This window comes from Tamandua tetradactyla, chromosome 25 (assembly GCF_023851605.1).
Source record: "Tamandua tetradactyla isolate mTamTet1 chromosome 25, mTamTet1.pri, whole genome shotgun sequence".
Classification (NCBI taxonomy): Eukaryota; Metazoa; Chordata; class Mammalia; order Pilosa; family Myrmecophagidae; genus Tamandua; species Tamandua tetradactyla.
Genome location: NC_135351.1, coordinates 39,416,083 through 39,427,698, shown reverse-complemented (window position 1 = coordinate 39,427,698; position 11,616 = coordinate 39,416,083). Strand labels below are relative to the sequence as shown.

Below are 11,616 nucleotides of genomic sequence, written 5' to 3'. Positions count from 1 at the left end.
TATGTATTCCAGGCAGGGCTCCCAAGCTGTGACAATTTAAATGAGAGAGACTTTTTGTAGGGGAAAAAAAATGATAAAAGTATAAATGATTTGTTGAAACCCTAAAGAAAAGCTTACTTCGAAGAGCAAAATGGATTTTTTAAAATAAAGTCTTAATATTAATTCAAAATGAAAATGTCCTTCCTTTCAAATGGGTAAGATTTGGCAGAGATGAAATATAAGAGGGCAAGGATACGTCCTCTCCATGCTTAGAATTGAACATCTCCCAAAGAGGCTTTGGAACAAACAGTTTATAAGAACCCACAGGTAATTTTTTTAATGGCTTACATTTTCTGCACATTCAGCTTAAGGCCACAGGAGCATCCATGTTGACAGATGGAGAAGAGGAAGGACATTGGATGAAGGAGCAGAAATCCTCAGGCTCCATGAAGTGCCCGTGGCCTTAGACAAGTAGTGACACCCTATGCTCAAGTCCACTCTACAAGGAAATGGTTAAGATTTAAGGCCTTAGGACCTCAGGAGGTTGCCGTGACCAGGCTGTGTGAAGCCTCCCCACCGTCTCTCTCCCTCCTTCTCACCCGGGACTTGTGTCGATCAACGTCCTCATCAACGTCCTCATCAACATCCTCATCAGCGTCCTCAGGGGCTGCTGGTGGCCAGGGACACCAGGCTCCAACGCGGAGCTACAATAAAGAAGGCCTTTGGACGCACTGCTCAGTACACACCTTCCAATTTTCATTTTCTAATTCCAGACTTGTTGCCATCATTGTTTAAGGGCAGGGGGAATTATTGTCATTGGGTGAATGTGGCCAAAATAAATATCTTTGCATCAAAAAAAGCCCTGCAAAAGTACCCTGTTATTGAAACCAAAATATTGGAATGTGAGCTACCCAAGAGAAAACCTGTTCTCTGGGCATTTCTGGCAGGCTGGGCGTGAGTGAGAGTTGACAAGGCATTACTCCCAACGCAGAAAGGCTGTCTATGGGGTCTGGTTGCCTGGTCAAGTAGCCCCAAATCTTTTCAGTTGTATCTTGGTATTAAAATGATGCAGGGAATGTGTCTTTGATTTGCTGAGGTTCTGTAGTTGGTAGAGGATGATGCAAACAGAGAAATAAATATGAAGGGGAGGGCAAAAAACAAAGTAGCACTAGAAGATAAATTGACCCCTCCATAAAGGAGAAGAGGTTTCTAAAGCACTGGGGAATTGGTATTTTGCTTATGTGCCTTTGGTATTTTTTAATGCAGAATTTTAGGGAGGCAATGGCTTGGCAGATAAAGGAAAACTAGTGGATGTCATTTATTAGGTTCACGCAAGGCTTTTGACACGGCCCTACACAAGAGGCTAGGAAGGAAACTTGGCAACCCTGAGCAAGGAGCAAAGAGCTGTCAATCAGGAGATAAAACTGGGGTAAGGGATTGGAGATGAAGAAAGGAATAAATGACCAGCTCTTAGCACGGAGAGGAGTTAATAGTGGGGTGTCTGCAGTGGGTGCCAGGACAGGATATCTATTAACTCCCTTGAAAACGGACAAAATAATGAGGGGCTGAAACTTGCTGACTGAACACAACTATTTTGGTTCCCTACACAACTACATGGTTGTGAGAAACACAGAATCCAGCCTCGGTAATTGGACAGAACAGTGGCAGATGAAACGCAAGACAGACGACAACAAAGCAATGGGCATTGGAAGCAGCGGTTTGAGTTCCTCTTCAGCATGTCCTGAATTAGTCTTAACTTCGAGGGAGGAGATACAGGCTCACGGAAGACTTCATAATGAAGATGCGTGAGCAGAGTTTTTCTTTTTTTAAGAAAAGGACGTAAATACACTTAAACTGCAGTGAGAATGGTAGAAAATATATCCCTATGTCCTTACACAATTCATTAGTGCATCCTTGTCCTACATTCAGTGAAAATCACCTTGTTTCCAAAGGAAGATGGTAAAAATAGAAATAGCTGATAACATCAGGAAAATAATTAGAAGCAGTGGGAGGGGACAGGCTCCATCTCCTGCAGGAAGTTTTAAAGTTAGCAACCAGTTAGTAATTTGAGTGGAGGAGAGGAAAGTAAGGAGCGTGCCTAAAAAGGTTTTCCATAAAGATAAAAAGTCATATTAATATTTTTGCCACTTAGTTTGTAGGTAGGCTAAAAACTCTGCACATGACACCAAAGATAAAGTGATATGAGCTGATGTGGGTTCACGGAGTCTCAGTTTGACCTCACGGGACCCAGTCCACCTTCTTACCTGTTGTGACCAGCCATCGTTTGTTCAAAGATGGGAAATAAATGCACGTACCTACTGTCAAGTTTCATAAATATTTTAAATACTACTTGCGGATTGCTTCCCTCGGCCTCCCGACACCAGAAAGGGGCATGCAGGTTTCATATTGCCCTTGTGTATCTACGCCCATAAAATAAAGGCCAGTCCCCGGGGCCCCGCAGGTGAGATCTTCGGGGATTCTAGACACCCAATCGCTCTGCTACCTCCCGCTTCCCCAGGAGGTAGTTTCTGCCTGGGCCTGACCCCCAGGAGCGGTGAGATTTCTCCACCCCCTGCCCGCTTCTTCTCCCCAAACATCTAATCGCGATGGTCAACTGGAGTTGCCCAAGGCAGGAGGTGCCCACTCCCCAGACTCCAGGGGCCCAGGTGCTGACGGCACCCCACGCCCAGGCAGGGCTCCTGAGAAAGTGGCATCCCCACCCCCAAACCGAGGGCTGCCCCTGGGCCAGGTGCATGGGGCAGAGGAGGCAGGGAATTATTCGCTCCCTCCCCACAGCCTGTGGACCATGCCGCAAGATGGGGGCTGAGCTATGGGAGTGCAGGGCATCCCCTAATTGCATTTATTTTGTTCCAGCAAGCAATGGAATAGGACTTCTGGAGCACGGTGTGTTTTTCTTCCTGAAATCTAATCCTTGAGCACCATGGTAAACAAAAAGTAAACTCAGACTGACAAGCAATAAAGCGAGAGCAGTAACACATGTAACTCTAATGTAAGAACAGCACTTGTAGAGCCTAAACTTGAGTTTCCTCACATAAGAGTCACTGCATGGCATGTTTTGTTTTGCTTTAATCTTGCAGGCAGCGAGTTGGTATCCTGCGAGGGATCAGCTTACCCTTGAGAAAAGGTATATTTTTCAGGCAGGCATTTGAATGCTTAATAAAACATCTCACGTGACAGATATTTTCCCCTTCAAATACGTCGATTCTTTTTAAGAGAGGGCTTAAAGTAACATTTTTGCAGCAGATCTGCCGAGTCTCAAAGGCAAAACAGTTTGCTAGGTGTCAACGTAAGGCTTTAGACCCGGTGGAAAGTTACTGGCATGGGTCATTGTTTACGAATCTTCAGCTCTGCATGCTCTGAGCACCAAAAATATCTTGCAAGCTTTTCTCCCCACCCACCCCACCCCCCAAAAAAAGAAAAAAAAATACACAGAGCAGTTGAATAGTTTGCTATTTTGAGGCTGCATCTATCCACCGTTTACATTCAGTTCTTGCAGAGGCGACTTGTTAGTACCGGTATCTCAGCTGCTGGGCCCTTTCAGAATTGCAGTCCCCACGCCTCTCGTCCAAAGCCATAAAACTCACAAACACAAATGCAGAGAGAGAGACAGAGCCTTATTCCTTCCTTTCAGAACGGATCATCTGAATGCTCATATAGTAAAGAAAGGATTCAGAAATAAAAAGAGTTCCCAAACAGCCAGGACAGAGCTCAGAATCATGCACTTCCCTTCCCGGGCGCCCCTCCCGGCTGGCTGACTTTTACTTTACACATAATGTGAACAACTGAGTTTTCAGCTCACAAATGATGAGAAATAGCAAATAATAAACTGAGAGAGAGACCCAGGAGTGACCAGGGAGGCAGCTCATCACCTAAGAGGGAAATAAACACAGAAAGCAAGTGTGCACCTGCCAGAGCTGAGCAGGGGGACGGCTGGCTCAGGGGGCCCCAAAAGCATCTCTGGGCTGCTATGTGCAATGTGACCAATTTGCATTCTGATGGCCTCAAATCCTCCTTATAGGAAGGTTTTTAATCTATATGGTCTGCTGGAAAAGGTTGGGAGATAATACAGTCTAGTTTGGAGGTGGGGAGAAGGAAATTGAATGCCTGCCCACACTGGTGTGCTCCTCAATATTAAAGAACCAACCCTCCAGCAGGGAAGAAAAAGGCTGGTTTGTACTTCCATCATAGCCGAAATCAACTACCAAAGTGATAGCACTCGGCCTGCAAATTTCCTGAAAATGTATCAATCGGCTCACAATCCAGTAGGAGCCAGCTCAGACACCTGGCAGCTAGCAGTGTGTCACTGTTAGTCCCTCTACCTAAATGGCTTCAGCCACTGCCCTCAGCAGACTCTAATGAGAAATAAATGCATTGTTCATCCCTCTTTTACACATAAGGAAACCGAGGCTCCGAAAGCTTTTGGAAACTTCTCCAGGAAAGCACAACCTCGGTGTTCTTTCTAGTGCACCAAACTGAGCTCTGGTTTTAAAAGTTATCAGTCAACAACAATTCTCAAAATGGGTTGAAAGGCCTTCTGAACACAAGTCATCCATTATCCTGAAATTTGGCTCATCTGGAAGCAGCAGACCTGGACGCCGCTGGGTGCTGGGGTGGAGAGATGTTAAGACCCAGTTATTTGGAAGGAGAAGAGAAGAGAGGGAGCCACGCTGTCTGGCAAAGCCCTTTAGTGAGACAGCCCACAGTCAGGCAGGAATTTGCAAACAAAAGCCGGTGGAAAGTGGCTCTGAGCATCTACACTCCCTTCCAGCTCCAGGGGCAACCACGGCTGCACCAAGCCCCCCCCATCCCCAGGCTCGTGCGCTAAGGCACCGTACCAAACAGGAACCTTATGGCACATGCCAGAAATTCCATCTCAGCATCTACTAGGTGACGATACCCCCGCGTCCTCCACGGTGCATTAAAAAAATAAACAAAACCAAGGTAGCACCTAACCACATTTCTTTTGGGAAGCAGACCGAATATATCTTGGGACTGAGGATTTACCAAGAATCTTTTCATATAAAATACTAAATTCTCCACCCAGAAGCTAATGATCACTGCACTTAAAAATTTATAATTAGGCAAATTGTATGGAAGGAACAGCTTATGCAATCAGTGGCAAGTTGCAACTTCTGTTTCCAGCCAGTATCAAAGAGGTAGGTTGATCTGCCACCGGATAACACGTTCCTTTTGCCCTCCCTGGCACCCGGGGTGGAATATATTACTCCAGATGGAAGCTGCTATTGTGTACTGGTGAGGTAGGTGGGATTTCTAATTCAGCAGCCAAGCTTTGAGCAATTATCCCTATGCCAGCCTAGACTCAAACCTCACTGCACACCAGTGTCCAAAAGGCTTCGAGACTACAAAAAAAGTAAGGAAAGCTCCAGTCAAGTCTTCGGGGGGGTGGACTAGAACACAGAGCTATGTTCTCTCAATATCTGTAAGAAACCAGGTCCCTTCATGCACAGTACTCGTCATTGTATTTGGTTCTGCTCTGTACTAAAACCTGAATCAGCCGGATAAAAAAAAAATGCAGGCATTTTTTTTTAACCTTTCACCCAACAAAGAGTACAATAAACAGTGGCCTCATTCAGAGGTCTCGGCACGGAGCAGCACACCATGACATCGTTACAGGCTGAGCGGTGGACCGTAGGAGAGGAAGAGGAAGGTGGGGATGTACCGAGTGTGGTGGCCCCTGGGCCCCACTCAGCACTCAGCCCCTGTGCATGCCTGCTCATTCCTACAATGACCGTCCTGGCCATTGTGGGGTGGGCCTGGGGGCACCTCTTTCAGCCCTGCGCCTCCGTCCTGCCCCAAGCCCCTCCACTTTGCAGCCAGGCCACTAGTCCTCTTAGGTGATGTGCAGAGCAATCCCATGCGCTCATGGAAAAGGGTGCAGGAGACTGCACAGCCTCTCCCTGCCTCACCAGCTACATTCCCCCAGCTCCCTGGGGCCGTCTGGAGGTAAGGAATGGCTGCTCCCTCCAACAGGGACACCAGCGGGGACAGGAGGCAGCCTAAGCCATAAGGACATAAATCCCTTGTCGGAGTTCACGCATCCTCGGTCCCTGGCCTCTCCATCCCCTGCTCCGTGCAAGCACAGCACCCACCAACAGGATGGCTCCTAGAAAGAACCTTCTAGAATGCCAGCTCCAGGCCTCTGCGACAGCCTTGCTCACAGCCAGGATAGTGGTGCCTTGCGCAGCCTGTCGCATGGGGCCAGAAGGTTTCTCCATCTGACAGTCGGGTAATTCAAGGGGCCACTCCTCCAAACATCCTCCCTTCTCTGCCCGTCCTTTCATGCTTCCTTTGGAAGCCTCTGAAACCCCTTGCGCAGGTCAGAGAGATGAGGCCAGCTCCTTGTTTTCATCTGAACCCCTTCCCTTCTTCCCTCTCTTCCTGCCAGCTCTCTTTGTTGTTCCAGGCTATTCTCAAAATGCCCACACTCCAGGCATTTCCCTACAATGGGGCTCCTCTCCTCTAAGTCAGAACGGCCCTGGTCCAAAGGGCTAGCCAAAGGAAAACCCAGCCCGCTGCATGGCTTCCGACAGCCGCCTGCCTCTCCAGCCTCGGGGTTCCTGTTTCTTAATTGTCGGGTTCATCACCATCAGGTGACAAACCCAGGAGGTGGGAATTGCTTTTATCCTTGTGTTTTTATAGTGCTTCAGACAATGACTCCACTCAATAAATTGAAAATCATTATTATGTACAAATACGTATGCTAATTCGTGACCTGCACTCTCTGATGGCAGAATGAATAAACAATGACTGGCAAATGCCAGGGTATGGTATTTCAATGAAGTCATCCCAAAATCATGGCAATTATCTTTGCAAACTGAAGACAACGTGCTGGTGGGCCAAACCAGAGAAATGCATCCTTGTGCTTTTAAGAACTCAGACCCTGAAACAGACTGCCATCTTACAAACACATACAAAGAAACAGACTGGATCAGATCAAGAGGGTCAGTTTAAAAGAAAATAAAAGACCAATATTTCATTTGTCTGATGCTAGCTCTCCTTAGAAGCAGGATAGGTTTGGTAAATGCAAGTGAACTTTGGCTCCTGCACAGTTCTACATTTTATCCTGTTTGCTTTTGAGCAATTAAAGAAATGCATCCTGAAGTCACCCTCTCGTTAGGCAGATCCATGAGTGATTAGAAGGCCTTTCTTTCCCAGTAAGTAATTATTAATGTTCCAGTGTCAGCCCAGAGATGTATACCTCATGAGATTCCAGAGAAGTCAGTCTTAACCTGGTGCTATTTTTAGCAGTGGCTGACAATGGTGGAGCCTATGGTTATTAAATTCGGTGATGACATCAAATTGGGTGTGGTGCATTCCAATTTGGAAAACTCGCAGAAGCACAAATGACCTTGGTGAGCTGGAGAAGTGGGTGGACATGAACAGCTTGAGGTTGAGTAGTGCAATACACATGGGGACAAAAACAAACCACACAACTGCAAGATTCATTTTATGATGTCATAAAGAAGATGATCTGGAGGTCACAGTCAACCCAAGTATGGGTGTTTGTGCTTCCAATTTAAAAGCGTGATTGACTCAGTAAGAGAAAGACAGGTGGTCTTCCCTTGATGCTCAGTACAGCTCTGGGCTATTGCAAGAGCAGCTGGACTGTCTTTAGGCACACATTTTAAAGTGGGAGATAGAGATTGTGGGTCCATTTAAAAAGAAATCAGTTTGTTCAACGATTACAGGTTTGAGGAACAGCCCTCAGAGAAAAAAACTAAAGTGGTGAGCAGTTTGGCCTACAGAAGACCATTTTCAAGTCTAGAAAGATGGGAGGAAATCTGTTTTAATAACAGTGGGAAAAGTTTCCCAGCAAACCAAAAAAAAAAAGAAAAGAACAAAAGCTGTGAAAACCCTGAGTGCATTACAAGCAGGATCTTATGGAATTATTCACCATTCACTGGGGACTTTAGAGAATGGGGCTTTCTCCAGTTTGGGGGATAGCTTTACGTATAGACCAAGATTGGACTACACACATCAGAATAAAAGCAAACACAAGCGTTTGTGTTTCCAGTTGATCTGTCGTTGTTGTTGTTTCTCTATTTCTTGAAAGGTGAAGGGGGGGTGGGGGTTGAGAAGGGGAAGAAATGCCTACAGCGTTGGGGACCTTCCCTTCTCCCTATAAGGCTGTAATGGCTTCAGTCTCTCCCACCACCTCTTCTGCCACAGTCTCATCCCCAGCTCACTCTGCTGCTCAGCATGTGGTTTCAAGGATGGGCCTTGTGGAGAATGCTGGCTTCAGAAGAGAGGACAAAACCCAAGCTTTGTAAGTTCTCAGGGGGAAAGGAGATGTGAATAGCGTAAAAGAAAGCAACCAGCAGTGCCTCTACCTCCAAATTTTACATATAGAAGATAGTAAATTACAGAGATTCTAAAATGGTGTCATTTATAACAATTATGCAACTGTTGGTGTTTTCAACTGAGTAGAACATTTCTTATCAGCACATTCAATTACAAAAGAGAAAAAGAAACCACTGTGTGCATGTATGTGTGTGTGTGTGTGTGTTGCTGTTTCATTAAAGATGATTTGGTCAGCTGTTTTATTATTTTAAGGTTAATCATTTATGCTCACTCTACTCCAGGTCACTTCAACTGGTCTTTCTGCTCTGACTGCCAACAAGGTGTCAGAGGGGGTGGCTGGATTTAAAATGTGCCTAACCATATGCTAACCTTCTGAGTTAGAACACTGGTCAAGTTTACAGAGATAGACCGTCTCTGATTGCTACTAATCTCCATTGCACTTGAACCCATCATCTGGACCCTAAAGGCACCATACCCATAGCACCTTTTTAAAAAATCTCAATATGGGGCACTGTCCAGGAGTGAGCAGATGCTGCTGGTCTAAGCATGACTCAGTTGTTTGCTGTCTAAATACTGTAGGTGGTTAGCTGTCCAGCTCTCTGACAAACATGAAGGAGGTGTCACGGTGCCCGTTGGTTGAGGAGCTTGTTTGGCATCCCAGTAAAACTTGTTCTTTGCTTGAACAACATACATATTAGAGAAATTTCCTGGGAATCGTAACACAGAATATCCTCCAAATTTCCAACATAATCAAAGTTCTTATAAAAGCAAATAGAGTACCCAGGGGGTGGGGAAAGGGATTTTGACATAAGCTCTGGGTTTGAGAATTAGTCAAAAATAATAGTTTTCTGCCAAAATCTACATTGCCCCGTTTCTGTCTTCAAAACTGGAGACACTTTGATAGAAGCCTATTTCTATACTGAATCTTACATCAAGCGTATGAATTTCAGTAAATAGTACTTTCACATTATGAAGTGTAGAAACCATTCCAATCCCAAAAACATATGTTAAATAAACAGTAAAGGGGGCAGGGATATTTCAAACCATCTAATGAATTTGCCACCTGAAAGTTACAGCAGTTCCAAAGCCAGGCATAAGTGGATGGATATGTATTAAGAAAGTACAGGGAGATGAGCAATCAGGGGGCAATAAGGCAGTCACGGCCTCTGGAGCTCCTGCTGCCTGAGCTGGGCAAGGCAGAGATGTAAGCGAATCTAGATAAAACAAAGCCACGCGTGCTCGTTGCTGGCAAGCATGCCAGAAGGAGCACCTCCTCCGGTCTGGGAGAACCCTTTTCCACAGGACCATGAGCAAACAATTCCTGAAAAAAGAGGAGGCAGACAGCAGAGAGACAGGTAGTTTGGTGGTGCCAGTGTGAACCATCCTTATTGGGTAGGGGGTGGGGTGGGGGTGGAGGGGTAGGTGGTTGGGTAAAGACAAACTGGAGTGGGTGAAGGCAGGACCTTGGGAGACTTGGGGTGCCTTAACACCCACCTTGTGCTTTATCCTGGGGTCCATATCCTACTTGGCCCATACAAGCTTCAACTTTTACCAGTTGTTAGCACGATCATGAACATTGCACACACACACACACACCTTGCACGCTCAAACATAATGCAGAGCAATTGATATATTTCATGGTCTTCCTAGTGATTGGAAGCCACTGGCCCGTGGGATCCATAATAAGCCAAACCTGGCCCCTGGCCTCTAAGAGCTCACAGATGCAGAAGAGGAAGACAAGGAAAGAGAAATTACACTGCAAGTTAACTGATGGTTTATGCTATAATAGATGAGTGAGTAAACAGCTAAGGGACATAGGTCTCCCAGAAGTGATGTCATTTGAGCAGGACATCGGAGGATCAGAGGAAATAGAACAGAGAAGAAAGACACTTCTCGACAATAAAGGCCATGCCACTTTGACGAAAAACAAGCATCCACTCAGTGGTTGCAGAAAACATCAGCAGCTCTGGGGGCAGCTGAGGTTAAGAACAGGCTTGAAGACAAGTTGCCTGGGACCTTGAATATCACACCTAGGAATCTGGAGTTAACAATGTCAGCAAGAAGGAACCTGCATCTCATCAGGGGACTTATGTGACCCAATTTGGCGTTTGAACCTATAACTCCAGGTTGTCTGAGGAAAGGAAAGTAGAGAAAGGAGAAAGTAACTGCTGCTCAAAAAGAATGGAATTCATAGCTTCAGCTCTCGTACCTGATCCCTATCTTCTCTGAAGCACCATGAAGAGGACTTTGGAGCCCCAGAAAGGAAGCAAAGAGTAGCTTATCTATGAATGATGATAAGCCAGAAATGGAAGAGTATTCACAATCCTGGAGAGGTACTTTAGCCAAACAGTACAAGGGACTGTGAATAAGTTCACCACCCCAGAGGTTATAGCAATGTCCACCCACCATAAATTTTACAGTAAATTGTAAGACCCAATGAACCCATGGAAAGGTTTATGACAAAACTGGAACTACTAATGAAGGACCTTCTTTCCTGTGCTGACAGGGATGAAATTATTTATAATAATGGTGAATTCCAGACCAAGTGAGTAAAAAGTCTGACAAATTGGGGATTTGGATTTTATTTCAATAAAGCAGGCTGCTGGCTATTCTCCTAATGAAAATAGGTTGCTCGAGAACTATCAGAAAGAGAGAAGGATGCACTTGTTTCCTTTTCTCTCTTGTCTTTTACTTTGATTTATCTACTTTTTTTGAAGAAAGTAACAATGACATTTTGAAAAGGACATAAATTTAACTCAATAAGCTATATGAAATCTGATGCTCAAGGGGTGGCAGATAAAGAGGCCAGATACCCTCACGTCCAATGTCAATGAGGTGGTGAAAAATTATTCAGTAGAGAAGCTGGATTTGCCCAAACACAGGATTCTGTACAGAGAGGAGGTTGCAGGCAGCATGAGTTTATCAGCCAAGGCAGAGAGTCCCCCATTTCTCCCAGGAAAGAACGTTTTTTTTATTCACCTGTAATTCTAATCCAGTGCCTTTAAAGGAACAGATTATTTATTTTTTTGTTGTTTTACTAATCACACGTAGCCCTTCCTGTCCATCAGAGTTTCGGATCTTGAGGGATAGTACCTCCATTTCCAAGCTTAGTTGATGGGATTTTAGCCCAAAGCAGGGAAACTTGAAATATTATTTAGACCGTAGGGACTTATCTCAGGTAAATGCAATGATTTCTGCTAATCTTTCTGAAATGTTGAAAATGGCTCAAGGAGTTCATTGCATTTTCCAGGACCCTGAGGAACAGGGAAAGTTTCAACAGGATGTGTGCACCAA

The 11,616-nt window shown here is 45.3% G+C and overlaps 1 long non-coding RNA gene across 1 annotated transcript; it reads right to left on the bottom strand.

Moving 5' to 3' along the window:
- Positions 1-360: 360 nt before the first annotated feature.
- LOC143669346 (uncharacterized) lies at positions 361-7,401 on the bottom strand. The gene is made up of 3 exons (XR_013168866.1): positions 7,220-7,401; positions 579-683; positions 361-478 (listed from the first exon to the last, which is right to left on the bottom strand). It is a non-coding gene; the product is annotated as an uncharacterized LOC143669346 (long non-coding RNA).
- Between the last annotated feature and the right edge of the window lie 4,215 nt (positions 7,402-11,616).